Raw genomic sequence first — 17,684 nt, forward strand, 5'->3', positions numbered from 1 at the left:
CCCTCCTAAGTGGGGACCGAAGTCCGCTACACTCACGCAAGGTGAGGACGGTTCTCAAGGTGGGGGCCGAAAATCGGTCCTCATTTTGCAAACCATTGGAAAACACTAATTTCGTCCAGATATTGGTCTGGTATCAATCCCTTAGAGGTCCCGACATGGTAGGTTTTGTCCGCCAAGTGTATGTTTCATAGTCACGTGACTTAGGTTGACTTACACAAATCCGCCGGAGAAGTTTCTCGCCTTTCGACTGAAATGTGTGACGTCGTCTTTGAATAGAGATGTGCTAATCTTGTTGTCACCTTGAATGCACCATGTAGTGTTGATTTCACAAGACAGAATTGACTGAAGTAACTAAATGATAAACAATAGTTATTTTTATATGCCTTAAGACGTTTAATAATGACCAAACATTAACAATCATATAGTTTGGCGGGGCACATGCGTAGTACCCATCACTACTGATTGTTATGGCAGACCTTGGCCGCGAGTTGGAATGCCGTGGAGGTGTCGCGTCGCTCGGTTGGCGTCTTGTCACGCGATCAAGGGACGTGAGATATTACTGCGTGGTACTTAGTGGTGTTCCTGTGGGCTGTCAGGATATGGTAAGTACTGATAACTGCATGATGTTCTGTACTGGAAGCTCTGTTTTTTAAGTGCATGAAGTGCGTTTCTCGTACTCGGGTGCACCGCAGTATCAGGGACAAGGGAAATTCTTCCAACTTGATGGCGGTGCGGCAGTTTTCTGTTGAAACCTCTGTAGATATGAAGGAGGAAGGGGGCAAGCATTAGGTGCGCAGCGTTATGTGGGGCAATGCAAATTCTTCCAACTTGGTGGTTGTGTGGCCGTCTCAGCGCTGCATCCCATGTAATTGTCGACGGGAAGAGGGGGGGGGGGGGGGGCATCAGCGTGCTTTTCACCTCATGTTCCCATTTACCCCTCAATGGGGTGCACCATTCTCACCTTACCCGCATGCACTGAGTGGGGGCGTAGGTACATAAAGTGAGTAGGGGGGGGGGCATTGGGGGGGGGGGGGGGGTGGGGGTTGCCAAAACTTGTGAAATGATGAAGCCTAACCCAAAGATCATCAACAAACCAATTTCTCTCTGAATTTGGCGCCATTTCATTTCTTAGTTGGCAGCTGTAGCTTGATATCGGAGGGGGGGGGCCGAGAACCCCCCCCCCCTTCCCTAACGGAATAGGAAACGTGAACCCTGATATCGAGTAGTGATGGCAGGAAACCTTAAAGCCTTTCAACCAGCAGATCAACACACGAGATGTGAACAGCCATGCTTTTTGGAAACTGCAATTAATGCGTGCTTGATCACTTCAGAATGAATGCAACTTTGACCAGCATGGCCCTAAAAGCATAGTGATCTGCAGACTAATCTGCTTGTGGCCCTCCACGTCATGGAGAGCAAATAGCTTTTCCTGCCTGCCCACACCACACACCACCACATCACACACTTTTCGACCAATGCAGTCCTTGGACCCTTCCACAGCTGCTTGATGTAGCAGTCTTTTGTAACCTGGAGGTGCAATTCTTTTGTTTTTATTTCAGTTTCCATGAGATAACACGGAATACACTAGGTACCTGGCCCAACTCATTAATCTATTGAAAATGTGCATACTGCATATGCTTTCCACCCTCTATGTTCTCAATTTCAGGCAAAACATAGTTTAACCTACCATAATGTGTGGACTGTAGTGATTTGTGGTAGTGCTGGAAAGCAGCTAAATCAAGGGCGTAGCCTGCAAAGGAAGTAGCAAAATCAGACGAAAATATGTCCACTCTGTTAGATAAATCACAAACTAAAAGCTTAACGTGTACCTTTTGACCAATAGAGAGCAGCAGGGGGCGCAGCCAGAGGTTTCGTAAGGGGGGGGGGGGCACAGGATTGACAGAGGACACCCTGATAGTAAAATCCCCCCCCCCCAAATCACCTCATATGACCCATTTGTTATCGAAGACATGTTTTTTCTTATTAAGCTCAGACCAACACGGAACTGACAGTTCGTTGTTTGCGATCTCTGACCGAAATAGAGGAGTTTTCTGTCTCAGGGGTCTCCATCGGTGCCAAAGATCATTTTACTGACATTTGAGATCACGGCCCTACGAGCGGGGGTCCTTAATGTGACCTACAGCCAGCCCTTCGGACTCTTCTAATATTAGTATTATTTTATATTAGTATTTGGTCTCTTATATTAGTCTTTGGTCCATATTTGGTGTCGAGAGACCCTTCGGCCCCTCTTTGGGCCCCCTCAAAATCGCTCTGACTCGGGGCCACTTGCCGCCACAGTTCGAGACGGTGGCCCCTAACCGGCACAGAAGCCCTTCATTGTACCAGGGACCCCGAACATTACAAATCGCGAGCCCCGGCCTTGTTTCTGCTTGGGAAATGGGTCTCAAGGGCTCAGGCGGACATGGAGCCGACTGTTCGGTGTTCGTGGTCTCGGACCGATTGTCTCAGGGGGGGGGGGGGGGGGGGGTGATCCTAAAACGATGCAAGGGGACCTCTGAGTAGTATTTTAAGTCACGACCCTCCGGGCCGCGATTCTTTACGTGACCTACAGTCAGTTCTTTAGACCCTTACACCCCCCCCCCCCAAACAGGCCTTTGATCGTCGGTTCCGGTGTGCTGTTCAAAAGTGCTGCTCAAAAGTTGAAGAATGATGTACATTTAATCTTGGGTGTTTTTGGTTCATCCTTAGCACGCATTAGCAGTTATGAAATGTCGACAGCCAGATGCAAGTATTTCACCACCTTGCCAATATTTATTGATGCTTTGAATGGTCATTCTTTCCGCATGTCAATTTACAAAATTGTAAGATAAACGTCCTAGACTGCTTAGCAAGCGCGCGGGCTGAACGAGTAAAACGTTTTAAAACGCCTTCTGTTTCATACGCAAGCGCGCGGGTTGATCGAGTGAAACATTTTAAAACGCCTTCTGTTTCATACTTAGTAAGCCTTTGGCTTTCGTTCGGGCTGGTCAGGTGTTGCCGATATGACATAACCGGTGTGCTGGCTCTAAACACTAGGGTCAGTGGGTCTGATTGGCATGAAAACAAACATGACGCTATTTTGGTGGTGGGTTCAGGGTATACGCGACACACAATACTTAGCAAGTACAAGCAATGTGGGATTCGTCTCATCATTTTATTACCGTCTCCTACCCATCTTTAAGAAAGTCATTCATTTGCCATTCCTCTTAAATCTGTATTATTTGCCCTTGCGATTTGGAGACCTGCGATGAATAAAGTGTTCGCTACTAACAACGTCCCTTGACCAAGTGATGTAATGCTGGCTTGTGATGGAAAGTGACATTCACTTCAAGGAAGAAAGCATGGCGGCCAAAAAGGTGGCACTCCAGGAACTGATAGATTTTTGGTACATAGACTTGGTGACATCGTATTCATGCATTTTATGTGTGAACAGACACGTGAACAGGTTTGACGGGTTTTGCGTGATTGATCTTTGGTAATCTTGTCGCGCGTCTCGCATATGTCTGGATTACGTGTTTTTGCAGGGGGTTGGTTTCCTTTACCGGTGGACGACTTTAACTCCCCACCGACTTGTGATGCAGGCAATCCCAATTCAGTGGTCAGCCTTCTCTTCCCAGTTTATGGCGTCTGCCCTGGCAGGAAGGCTGGACCAGGCAGCAAATCGAACCCCGTACGTCTGGTTTCCTATACGCGCGGCTTAACGTATGTTTCTCTACTTGTTTGGTACAGTCAAAAGGCAACGAACATGTGTTGTGTTTTACAAATGCTCGTGCTCACTGTTACAGGCACCAATCACACCGTGTGAAGTTATTCAGCATGCCACTAGCAAAGATGGCATGTTTATACTGGTGAAGTTTAGTGGCTTCAGGTAAGAGCATACAGTGTCCCGATCTCATCGAGCTAACAAGTGATCCTTGTTGGTAGGACCCCAGTGAATGACACTCGTGCATTGCGTTTCGTTTGAACAGCCGTGAGCCGATTTTCAAGACATTCGATGAAAGACTGAATGACTTGAGGGCTTCGTCTGTGCGTTTCTTGGCATAGCTGTTCAGGGCATGAATAAACCGATATATACATTGTTATACTTACCTGAAAATGAGCATGGGCGGTGCCGAGATGGGAGGCAAACGGGCTGTCCGATCCCCTTTTCTCCAAAGACCTCGACAAAACCCATGACCAATGTGCGTGCCGTGGAAAACCCTACGACCCATGCGCCCAGCGGCCCATTACCCAACCAAGCAAAAGATGGTAGTCAATGGACTATTTTTGCAGTGAACGCGCAAAGGACCAATGCTAAATTTTCAGAAACATGCAGGTTTTAGCCCCTGCCCCTATTCATCCCCGGTTCTCTTACCCATGTCTTGCAGTGGTGCAACCAAAGACACGTGAGCTGTCTATACCTATGAGCGTGCCCTGGGAAAGCGTGGCTTTTCGGCGATGCTAGCAACCAGCCCTGACGTCTTCCATGCTGATGTGTTATGATCGTTAGGCGAGGGTATGATTGTACGATAAAAGCAGCGTCATGAAATGTAATGAAACGGGTCTCCAGGGTGACTCCAGGGTCTCCTAAATGCTTTCTTTCCTCGCGCATAAGAAAATGGTCGTATAGAATAACAGCCAACGTTTCTTTGCTTGATTTTACAAATACAGAATTATCTGACCATTCTTAAGGCCCGTTCTGGCTACTCCAGGGCCCCTCAAGTTTTTCCGTGTGCCACTCCTGGTCACTAGTTGTCTTCTGCTTGCCTAATTGGCGTGCATTCTCACGTTTTTCTACTTATTTCAGAGTTCCTACATGGGTTTCGAGAGAAAGAGTGCCTCTGAGCCTAATCCGGTCATATTTTGAGAAAGGTTGGTGCATGGTTAAAAAAATGTTTCTTAAAGCATTGAGTGAAGCGTGAGCAGCAGCATAAGCTGAGAGCATCAGATCGCACAGTGCCCTTTGAAAGTAGGTGTAGCAACCAAGGGTGATTGTGCTCTGTTTTGGGTTTAAAACTGATCAGTGGTAGATACCACCTAACAAAATAATGTGTCTTGGCGTAGACTGTCTGTCATTGCTGCAAATCCCAACTGCTCTGCGCGGGAAATTTGCTCATTACTTTGTTTCGTAACGTTTTGCAGCTTGTGTGTCTTCATTGTTTTTTGCTTGCTTTTAGTTGGATAAAAAGTGGTCCTTTTGTACTTGCCAAGATACCAGTCATCACGAACATTTTTGTTCCGTCCATGAAGGAAACTGTTCATAGAATTTGAACATACGCACGGACACACGCACCAACGTGATCCCATGTAGTAGGCATCACAGAGTAACTGTGGCCAACCATGCACTTGCCCGTACCCTAGCACCGAGCGGGGTCAGTAGACCGACGCCCCATAAATCGATGTCCCCTTGGTTAAACAGCCGCTTGGCCATGTGGCTTAGTTGGCTAAGGCGTTGGCTTCGGAGCCCAAAGTACCCTGGTTCGCCTCTGACCACCGGCGCACTGTGTCTCGGTCCCCTCGGCATAAGAATCGCAACTCCGGTAGGTCTGGCACTGTAGCGCATCGTTGAGTAACTCGAACGATCCTGCTTCCGACGTTCTGGTTTTTTGTTTTCGTTTTTGCTTAATACTCGTCATTAGGTAACCAATGGCGATCGGTCTGTCCGCAGATCATGATAATTATGCTTCTGGCCTCATTCCTGATGACGATGAAGATGAAAATCGTACGTACCTCCCCGACCCACGGCCAGCAGCGGACACGGACGAGGACGAGGACCAGGACATGGACGAGGACATGGACGAGGACGAGGACAAGGGCAAGTCCAAGGATATGGACGAGAACCAGGATATGGAGGAAGTCAAAGACGAGAACGAGGACGAGGACCAGCATGAGGCCCAGGTAGTGGCCAAGAACAGCAGTAGGGCTTCCGGCGAACACAGTGTCTCTGTTGAAAAATCTCCTAAAGCAAGAAAGCCATCCCTAAAGCGGAACGTTTGCCCCTATTGTGATACCCTGCACACAAAATTTGCACGCCATCTTTTCCGGAAGCATAAACGAGAACCCGACGTACTTGACGCGCTCGCCTTTCCAAAAGGATCAAGGGAGAGGAGAATCACTCTGGAAGGTATCATTCATAAAGGCAACTTCAAACATAACTGCTGTTTTCCGAGATGGGCGAGGAACGATCGTCCCCAGGAGGCGTCCACCCCAAGATATGAATGTCAACGTGAAAGATATGCTGCCATGTGGGAAATTTCACGGTGTCTTTTCCAGACGCGGCCTCTTTCGGCATCGGTGCCACACCCATGGGAAAACTGCCTCTGGGGGCCGAGTCCAGTCCCAGGGAAGATCCTTGCTGTCGTGCCACAGAGATGCCGCGGATGGTTTAGAAAACCTGATGGCGAAGATGCGAGACGATAGTATTTCGTCCACTTGCAGGCATGATGCCTTTATCATGGAGTTCGGGGCCCGTCTATGCACAAGATTGGGCCACGAGCGCCACTAACATGCACACATCAGAGCAAAAATGCGGCAGCTAGGACGACTGCTGCTGGAGCTGAATGCATCAAGCCCAGGATCAGGTCTAGATATGTTTATTCACCCCGCGAAGTTCATGGAAGTGGTAGGCGCGGTCAAGAACATGGCCGGTGTGAAGGAGGGCAAATATCATAGCCTATCGCTTGCTCTCAAGCTTGGTTATGGCCTCAGCGAATGCGCGCGCATACTGAAAACGCGCGGGATCACCAACGAAGACGCCACCCCGAGGACGGCTGCGGACGATTTCCTCCTGCTCTACCAACGAGATTGGAAGCTACACGTGTCTTCTCGTGCGCTTACCACTCTCTAGGAAAGGAAGTGGAATAAGCCCGTCGGCCTTCCCCTCAATGCGGATGTTCAGAGTGTAACGAAGGAGGTGCGGGATGAGTTGGTGCAGGCTCAGCGGCTATTGGAAGAGGAACGCTCTATCAAGAACTATGTTAAATTGTCGGAGACTGCGTTGGCATCCATCATTTTGTTTAACCGGCGAAGGCCGGGAGAAGCGTCAAGGCCTACGGTCAGATCATACACTGGAAGGGACCAAACTCTCAATGAAGATGTCCTGCAGCACCTGTCTCCCTTAGAGCGAGAGCTATGCCATTCGCTGGGAGATGTAGTGGTTCGGAGCAAAAAAGGAGGCGATGTGCCCATCATGCTGACAGCCACAATGCGAGGGGCGCTTGATCAGCTGATCGCAGCGAGGAAAGACGTTGGGATCCCTCTCGACTGTCCACACATTTTTTTCAACAGCGCAGCCCCAGTTGCGAGCATGCTCAGAGGCAGCGACTGCGCGCGGACATTCGCGCGGAGGGCACGTGTCAACAACATCACAGTCACGAAGTACAGAAAGCATGTGGCTACTATGCTGCAGCTGCTGCAACTGAGCGAGATTGAAATGGATATCGTGGCCCGCTTTATGGGCCATGACATACGGGTCCACAGGCAGTTCTATAGACTTCCCGAAAAGACGGTGCATGCTGCCAAAGTGAGTAAAATACTACTCGCGATGGCCAAAGGGATCGGCGGATTCGCGGGGAAGACCCTGGATGACCTGAACCCAGCAGTTACGATGTCGTCGAAGGTGGTTCCGCTCCCAGTGTCGACATAAACGACAGCGCTAGCATTATTGCCCCTGACGACATGGGAGTGGAGATGGGGGTGAAGAACGCTAAAGGGATGGCTTCCGATCCCCAAGCTGAAGCAGAAAACGGACCACCCAGGGGGCCAAGGATTAATGAAAGAAGGCCCAAAGCCAAAAGGAGGGGCGTGCTGTGGACTGAAAGAGAAAAGGAGGCTATACAGAGGCGCATGAAGCCATTTATCGGTTCTCTGAAGTGCCCAGGAATGGCAGACTGCCTAGCGGCACTGAAGGAGAAGTCTGCACTGTGCCGGCGTTCCTGGAAGGATGTTAAGTTCTGTACATACAGTGTGATCCAGAAGCACAAGTGTACCATGGAAATGTAGTTTCAGCTGAAAGCTTGGAATGCTCCATATCTAGATCCCCTGCTGCGTTGTGTGCAATCGCTGCCTTGCGGTGGCAATGTTCTTTTACCTGCAAGCTCGAGAGGCTCCGGACGTTAGATCCTCTGTTGTGTTATGTTGCGACCCCTGCTTTGCGGTGTGGTTGTTTGACCCGTTTGCAAACAAAAGAAACCTTTTGCACAAGAGTGTGTTTGTGGTGGACTGTGATCGGAACTGATGGATTTGCTGTCTCATGCTGCCCTCCCCACATGGAAATAACACAAAAACTTAAAGCGAATAGCAGAAAGCCCGCGTCGGGAGACCTCAACATTGCCTCACAGATTGCAGTAGTGACCTATGTCAAGAAGTTTGAAACCGATTTTGTGACCTGCATAGCTGACTGACCTGACCTGCCCCAGATCGTCGTCGATCTGGACCCCTCGATTATCGTCGATCAGGACTATCGATTGATCGTGGTTGTCGTCGTCATCATTGGGGCTTTACGACGCACTCGCCTGCTGAGGGCATATGGCGTCGCCTGACTAACCAAGGCAGTGATTTGTTATTGTGATTGTTCTTCATCTATGCCGTGGGCTGGTCAGACAGGTACCGGCCAGGTACCCAAGACAGGGATAATGAAAAGACAGCGGAAGAACTCGGAATGTTGAAAAATTCATGGAGGTTCAGATTTTTGTACTGTTCTCATTCTACGCATTATTCACGCTTTGAAATCAACCGCCTTAATGTGATGTAATACCACATAGTTTGGCAACTTTTAATTCGCACACAATGTTGTGCGTCCTGTCTTGACAAAGTTTTGGCGTCCACTTGTTGGAAAAAGTTTGGAACGCAGACGAAGAGACATAATTTTGGACTGTAATGAACAAGGCGTAGCATGTAGCATAAAAGTAGGCGTAAGAAGTGAAAATCATCTGTTGCAAACCGAAAAATTGCGTGTAGCTCTTGCCATGCGTCAAATATAACATAATATAATACAATATAATCAAATATAACAATATAATGCAACATAATGGGAACATCACATAACATTACAATAAGCTACAAATATAGCAGTATATACTGCAATATAATGCAGATATAACAATATAATACAATATAATACAAATATGACATGATATAGCACAGATCAACATAAATATCACGGCTCCTTCCAAAACAAAGGATGTGCAGGCAGGGCATCAGCAACCAAGTTCCATTTCCCTGTCAGTTGGTTCGCCAACGTGACCGAAACGACGTTATCACCCAAATTCCCTTTCTTTCCATGCCATAAATGAGGGCAATTTAGATACACATTACAATGCGGAGACCGGTCCCTAGCTTGATAAGTGTAAGGCGTATGACGCACCTTTGACGTCATATTAGCTGGTCCCCGCTTCGCAGCATCCTACGGATATTGATCCCTTATCGCTAGACCTACGAAATGCTTACCATCGCACTCTTCTGGTTTTCAGCAGCACTAAGATGTTAATTTCGTAACGCTAGCTCATGTTTAAAGAGGTGTGTAAGTGGTCCCCACTCTGTAGTAGTCTAGCGCGGTCCCCACTTGGGAGGGCTTACAAACAGGGGTGTGTGTGTGTGTGTGTGTGTGTGTGCGTGCGTGTGCGTGTGCGTGTGCGTGTGCATATGCCTGAATGGACATATACACACGAAATACATCTTTGAATGAATTTGTGACAGCATTTGTGAGCTCATAGTTACCATTATAAGATCGGTAATGGGATGGGATAGGTACAGGTGATGGTAAAACTCCTCTGAAGCTCTTTCTCTCTCTTCTGAAAATTTACAATGCTTCATTGCTAAAGCGCTGGAAAATTGCAGCCCGTGCACAGCAGGTGGGTAAAACTGATTACAAAATGGTAGACAGCGGGTTAAGCGCAACCGTCGGGTGGCGGGGAATCCGATGAAGAAAATTATCGATAAAGTTGTACAGTGGATTGTAATGAAGGTCGTTTAACAAATGGTTAGCGTGATTTTGCGTAGCGTAAGCATCATGTTTACATCGTGTTTACATACTAAGTCGATCTGATACGACGCAACATCAGTCAAAAAGGTCACCATGGTACAGATGCCAGTGCTCCAATCAGCCATGCGATAAATGTCCGCTCAAAGTGGGCCTACTGTTTGCTTATTGATTCGGACGGTTTTAAATGCTGTAGAACGAACTTTGTAATTATGTTGCCGCAACAGCTCTTACCAAAACAAGACTGCATCTGATCAAATATTGAGACTTGCGTCGAATTAACCAGCACAATAGTGCTATTTGCAACTTAAATTTTTAAAGTCTCGTCAAGTCCGACCCAGTCAATATGGAGATCCAATTTTAGTCATCCAATGCAGTCATTTTTGGCCAGAAACCTGTTCTGTACTGTCGTGGTTCCTGTCATATATAAATTCAAAATGAGCACTAGGAACTAACCCTTAAAGCAGGCTCTCGAGTAAAAAAGCAGGTTTGTTTTGACTTCGGTCTGACCTTCATGCCGGGCCTTGGTCAATGGAATTGGTTGTCATTCTAAATTAAATCGGTTTATTGCCTAACCAACTTTTTATTATTCTTACAATATATTTTATTCTGTCTTATCTTGCATGGCTTCGTCTGACACTTCGTTGTCGCATCACATTATGCGATGTTCTGGAAATGGCTTTCGCTGATAGTTACGACCTGACTTTGGCCCGCCATAGGTCAGTGACCTGGAAAGGTTCGTGTGATGGTACACCAAAATATATGTTGTTCCATTCCTCACAGCTTTGTAAAGTGTGGCGCGGATATGCTGTGCCGTTCGGAATTCATTCTGGAAGACCTTTTGGGGCCGACTCGACCCTCACCAGAGCGCGTATGAACCCCCCCCCCCCCCACACCCACACTCACTTCGATGCATTGCCAATGTCCATGAAATGTCGCGAGGACGTGCAATACACATTTAAGATCCTTATCGTCAGTATGGTGACACATGTTGAGAAAGTTATATTTGTTTGTTATTGTGTTAGGCAGTAGTTGGTAAACTTTTGAACTTGTTTTGTCCTGGTGGAAACTTTTAAGCGTGGTAGGACCCTTTCCTGGTGCGTGTATACTGTGGCTGTTGGATGAATTTAACTGTCACTGATGCTACGGAGCGTTTTGCTGACGAGGTCATGAGACGTTTCGAGCCATGTCACGAATGGCGCATAATGTTAAAGGAAATGTTTCACGTTTGAAGATATCGAAGCAACTATCAGATATCAGAGCAAAACAAGCTTACTCATAACTATTAAAACGCTTTTTAGATGAAAAAGACTGTTCCAAAATTTCTCTCTTCAGTAAATATGCTCCTCAATGCGTCATGGTTTGATTGCTTACCTTGCACAACACTGGTTGAGAGCCAATGACGGCCGTTGTATCTGGAAATCGCGCTCACGAACGCCAGATATGGACGCCTCGACAATTATATTTTTCTTGGCCTTGGTCGCCGCATGGTCTGTGAAATTACGGCATTCAAATGGCATTATGATGGTGTCATGAATACCAAGGTAACTTTGAAATACTCTCCCCGATGTACCTTTCTCTATTTTCGCGGACGTGTAGCTCAGACATTAGAGTGGCTAAGGTCTTGAGAAGAGCAGGTTGTGAACAGCACCAAAGGTCTTCAAGATGGCTATTTCGGTTCAAAATCCCTTATAGGTGTGGAAAACTCCCTTTAAGTCCTTACTGGCTCAAAAGGGTTTTCCCAAAGGAATCCCTGAACGTGTTGTATGATGAATCGCCAGATCATTACTTGGCGATGCAGGCTCGCACTACCGTGGCTGAGCTCGATCTTACCGTGGCTGAGTTCGATCCTGCCGTTGATCCAGAGCTCGTGTCCACCGATTCTGTGGCTCCGACGTACCTACTCGTTGGCGGGCTTGTATCAATATTCGAGACGGCGGATGGCAATGCCTTTTCCAGCAAGCCGTATGCGATTATCCCCAATGTCACCACATCTTTTAAAGGGGAGTTCTCTAGAAAACTGTCTTGATTTTGATTTTTGATTGATTTTGCGTGATCTCCGGCTTGTTGCTTTGTGTCTCAGGCCAAACGGCTCTACAAATGTCTTCGGTTTGGCACGGAAATTCCGCGTATTTGTAAGAACTTTGCAAGTTAACAAAGCTTGTTCAAGTTAACAAAGTTTAACAAGTTAACAAAGCTTGTTCGTGATGAGAACTGCTTCGCGCGGCATTCGTCGTAATGTCGCATGCCACGCAAGCAATTTTTCCCAATCTCCTTGACTAATTTCAACCGATTCTTTTTGTTGAGCATTCCTGGAGGAACATGCTGAAAACAGGAACACTGCAGGTCTTCATTTCCCCAACGTCTTTGCAATGAGACTCTACACTCAGCGACTCTCTTGGGTTCTGGCGTGGTGTACCCGAGACGGCGTCGAATTAGATGCGTGCTGCATCGAATTCCATGTAAGCGTTTCCAGGCGTGCGGGGTCAGTACATTGCTCTGGCTTCAGCCTAGATTAAAACAAAACTAATACAATTTAGATCAATTGCTCGTTTCTTCTCACGCAGAGCTTCAACTCAACATAATAGATTGGTTATCGATGTAAGGACTCTGAGCGCGCGACATCGCCATCCACGCGACTCTTGTGGGACGACAGGTACCTGAGGTCGATTAACACAAACTCGTCCTTCAAACATTGCTTTAGCGGCCGTGAGGAATGCCAATGTGACTGTTTTTAAGAATGAAATGAACGGCTTCAAGGCCATTGTCACAGTTCCCGACGCAGTGAGCCGATCGCGCCCGTTCACCCGATACCGGCCCGTCGGCTTATGGCGCGTCGCTAATGTTCAAATTCAATCGATTTGCGACCGATCTGGTAGAGATCCCATTGATTCATTTCGTAGTGAAAACAAAAATGAATTGGTCTTCAATCGCATATAATTTCAAAGAAAATCAATATTCTCAAGGTTTTCAGAAAGGTGGTCTTTGGTGAAACTAGGTCACTAGATGTACGTAGTTAAGCTTGCACGTTAAATTGATACATGTTTCAGAAATATGTAGGTATTTAAAACTGTTATGTACTTTTTCCAAACATCATACACCGGAAACTGCTGTCGCTAGAACAAGTTGAAAAATAAGGTTCGTGACGTCATCGAGCATTTTAGTCTGCTCCTAGCTCCTTATCGGTACGCTGTACGGCTCTAAAACTTGCAGAATCTCGCCTTAGTCGTATAATTAATCCACACACTGGTTTTCATCAAATTTGAAGGGGTGCCATGCTATCCTCTTGTCGATTTGTTGTGGTATGACCCAGCAATAATGAAAACCCATTGGGAGTTAATGGGAAGTCATACATCAGGAAAAAAATGAGAAAGTGGGATGGGTTGCAACAGGTGGTGTTGATAGCAGTTGTCTAATCCTATGATTGCATGACGATTGTAAGCTGGCATAACTGCTCTTTGTCTCCATTATATTAAAAAAACTAACACTTCTTAACACAACGGTATATTTGGTTGCGGGTTATATCATGACAACCACAACATAACAACCGTCTTCATATTATGTTTAAACTGAGTTGACGACGCAGCCAGTTTATGATGCGTCTCAACTTACAACAAATTTCCACTAGCATAGGTAAACTGCAGAAGATAAAAACGAACCCTTTCCGGCAGAGAACTGAAAACATAACAATAACATAACAATAATAGGATAACAATGCAAAATATGCCGTGGTAGTTGCTCCAAATAAGTTGCATGTATCACACTTAAAATAAGTTGCAGATTATTTTAACCAGATTCCATTGGAAATGGATCTGAGGTAAATGAGAAACAGTTAAAGTGTGGCTCTTACTCTTCATGTAGCAAACTGATTTGCTACCATCTTGATCATCATCTACCTAGGCCAGCGGGTGCAGATTGGGACGTCTTGGATCGCGGGTCATCTGCTTACCTTCTTGATCAACATCTACCTAGGCCAGCGGACGCAGATTGGGACGTCTTGGGTCGTAGCTCATCTGCTTACCTTCTTGATCATCATCTACCTAGGCCAGCGGACGCAGATTGGGACGTCTTGGGTCACAGCTCATCTGCTTACCTCGGCGGCATATGAAATTCAACACGCATGCCAGCATACATTTGAAGATATCTCCGTTTAAGGCCACGCATGATTCAGGAGTCACGTTTGCTTAACGACTCCATCAGGTTTTTTTTTGAAAAAGTGGCAAAGCTCTTGGATGCCAAGCATTTCCTCGCATACATTACCTCCATTTCCTTCTTCACTGTCCACTCTTTTAATGTCTGTGAAAAGCCTGTCTTTCTTCATCAGGAGGAAAGATAAGCCTACGTCATATCTAAACCGAAAAATGAGCGGAGACATAGCTGTTTCCACCCTTGATAATGCTTCGTAAGCTGGCTTAAAAGATGTACGACTGCTGCGCAGGAGTTCAACTGGACAGGAGTTGATGACGTCAGTAGAACACGTGGCCTGTAACCGCTGAAGAGAGCACAGAAGCCTGAATGAAATAATTTTACCAGACCTTCCTTACAACGCCATCACCGGCTCAAGCATGTGTCAATATCACAGGTGGGTTTTTAGCACTCGTTTAAGCAGATAGTATTTAGAGGGGTCTTCTCAGCGACAAATGGCGTACAGGCTCGGAGGTTCATCAGTGTACTGGCAAACGTGGTACGACAGGATATCAGGCAGACGAGGCCTGCTTCAGGATCGCTGGATCTCCTGCGCAGAGGATCACACGAATGATCCCGTCACACGAGCACCTCCGCCGCCCGCTCGCCTACGCCAGGCAAGCTCGGAATGGCAGGCACGAATGCCGCCATTCGAGGCGTGAGAGGCCTCTGGGGAATAGTACGGACCTAGGAAATGGCCTAGGTGGCAGTCGCCTGGAAAATTGTCCTCATGCTGGGGGAGGGCTGTAATGAGAACGCATCATGCGACCGACACCGTCAGTTCAGGCATCCTCAATCCTCCTAATTAACCAATCAGATGTTCATGCGTTCTCTCGCACCGTCTGTTTAAGGCCTTTATTCATGTAAATCGACACGTCCTATGACGTCTGACTGGGAATGGAGCCTACGCCGCGACCAAGCTATGCACACGCCACACAACAGAGATGCACTGCCATCTTTATATCATCTTGCGACGTATGTCACGGTCACGGACGTTGATTTGCATTTGTTTTTGTTTTTGTTTTTTGGGTGCGTCGCTGGCCCATCTATGTGTATGTTACCCCCTCCCTTATTAGTGACTTCGCCCCCCCCCCCCTAAACTTCCGTGGCCAGAGCACAGAGTGTTAAATGAGACCTTAAAATCATATTAGTTTTATGGAAGTATATAGTAGTTGTTCCACGGCAAAAGAAACGAAGCAAAGCAAACAGTTACAAAAATCAGGCGGCTGACACCAGCCCGCTAAATCGATGGCAGGAGCGCTGAAAAAGAGAGCCTTGGACGTTTACTTCGACCACTGGACGTCCCGATAGCTACTGAACGGCAGGGGCGGCTCACAGGCAACCAGAGGACCACACGAGGAGCCAGAGCGAGTCTTGGGTGGTAGGACCGGCCAAAAGCGCCCTGAACAGCTGACAAGACCCCGCGTGTCCGGAGGGTAGCGAGTGCACGGCCAAGTGAGTGTGGCGACCACGGGAATCGCTGAGCGGGCCAGAGGGTTTTGATTAGCCAGATGAGCACTTAGGTGACCAGTGACCAGAAGGGCCCCTAAGCAATAAGGGGTGCCCGTGGGAGCCTCGGGCGGTCACTGAAGCCCCTGAACAGTCACCGGCACGCCGCCAGCCAGGATCTCCTCGCCGGCCAGAGGTGTCCTCTGTGAGCAGAAGGGGGCTGGGCAGCTAAAACGGCGCACGAGCGACCTTGAGTACGCAGAGATCCCGAGGGGTACAGTCAGATTCTTGGTAAGTGATGCACAGGGTTGACAAAGGGCCCCTAATAATGAAAGCCCCCCCCCCCCAAAAAGAAAAGAAATCACCGGATATGTCACAATTGAATTTGAGGACATGATTTCCTTTGTTTTATTATTCTGTTTACCTTTTTTAACGTGATCAGGTGCCAAGACACACCGGAAAATACAATAACTTTACGTATTTAAGTCAACAAACTGCAGAAACCAAACGTTAGATGACTGCATGGAATTAAGCGCTAGTACGATTTCTATTGACATGACTTCATGGACTTTTTCTGAAACGATACTACGCGGGGGCTTTGGCGAAATTGTTATACGTTCTATACGGATACATTGAAAACCCTGCGAACGCACCTAGTAGATCGAAATGGGGCCAAAATTGTGCTCACTATGACCAAGTGGTGTTCTGCAGTCAATGATCAGCCTGCGTTCAGAATTGAGTTGTGAAAAGCTATGTAAGCTAGCTCTGAACGCACGCAAAGTCTCCGCAAGTCTTAAAGGAAAAAACGGCTCACGGCGTTGCAGTCTCCATGGGCTGCGCGGCATTGGTCTGTGGCTAACATTGGCGACGATTACTGTGTGAATGAAACGATGGTGCATCAGAAAATGTGCCTCTTAACGCTTAAGCCCCCTAAGTCGGCAGCTTAGAACATTTATTTCGAATATTTTCCACCCATGTGAGTTTTCGGTTGATGATAAAAATGGATTAGCATTTAGTGCACCGCGAACTGCTGCCAGAATCTCATGGTGCAACCTTGAAAAGTAACAGTGAAATATTCACTTCTTGTGTTGCTGTAATTGTCAGGCTATTCAAAAGCTCGAAATTCTGCAGGTGAAATTTATGGCTCAGTCTATTCTTTTAACGATAAGAGTTGATTGTGAAATACTTTCCGAAGCATTAAGCGACAGTCGGCCCTGCGCGTTCAGCGCCCGCCTGCCGATGTCAGCTGTAGCGACTAATCTCGCTCGGTTTGACGGAAAATCGAGGGCCAAGCATCCTTATGCGGTCCTTCCATGTCGGTACCAGCAGGTTAAAGTTCAGCCGAAGTGCAGCGATGGCTGCGGATTTCGTGAACGTGCCATCGGTTTTGAGACGCTGTAGCTTGGTCTGAACAGGGAAGCCAGCCCACACAGTGCCGGTCGATCGAGTGCAGCACTGGTTTTTTATTTGGTTCCTCACCCACACATTTTCCGGGCAAACAGCTTCTCCCCTCACCAAAGCCCTCCGTTCCATCCAAAAATGTCATCCCAAGCAGCACGAGGAGTGCAGTACGATTTACTCCTTTTGAGAAATATCTTCCATTGTAAACTGGGATCTCATCTTGCTTAGCTGTTTCCCCGTTTGCGCCACCTCGATTTATCCGCACCTGGACTCTGCTCACCGTATCTCGCGCTCCCGTGAAGGCAGTGCAGAGTGGTCTGTTTTACAGACTACCAAGCATTGTGAACACTTTTTGTAGTCGGGAACATTAGCGCGGATGTCTTTCATAACAGTTCTGGCATTTTTAGAGCTCAAGTGATTAAGTATGTTTTAACTCCGTAGTATCTTTACTTAACTCATGCAACACGATCTTTATTGTTCTTGGGCCTAAAAAAGCGAGGTTTTAGGCTCAACATTAGTTTGTGTAGTTTGTTTAACTGGTCGATGCTGTCACAGGATGAACGTCATGCAAACATGGGTAGGTTTTCCTTATTTTTACCTCATTTGTGCGCTGGGGAGGCCCCTTATCGTTTCTGGGCGAGACGCTACGTGGGTAGCACACCAGGGGCACATTGTCTTTCCTGGTCAGAGA

At 47.3% G+C, this 17,684-nt stretch overlaps 1 long non-coding RNA gene across 1 annotated transcript; it reads left to right on the forward strand.

Moving 5' to 3' along the window:
• Positions 1 to 238: 238 nt before the first annotated feature.
• Positions 239 to 5,696, forward strand: LOC119104168 (uncharacterized). The gene is made up of 4 exons (XR_005094880.1): positions 239 to 602; positions 3,786 to 3,868; positions 4,787 to 4,851; positions 5,648 to 5,696. It is a non-coding gene; the product is annotated as an uncharacterized LOC119104168 (long non-coding RNA).
• The last annotated feature ends 11,988 nt before the right edge of the window (positions 5,697 to 17,684 follow it).

The sequence above is a fragment of the Pollicipes pollicipes genome, unplaced genomic scaffold (assembly GCF_011947565.3).
Source record: "Pollicipes pollicipes isolate AB1234 unplaced genomic scaffold, Ppol_2.1 Scaffold_5991;HRSCAF=7109_pilon_pilon_pilon, whole genome shotgun sequence".
Classification (NCBI taxonomy): domain Eukaryota; kingdom Metazoa; phylum Arthropoda; class Thecostraca; order Pollicipedomorpha; family Pollicipedidae; genus Pollicipes; species Pollicipes pollicipes.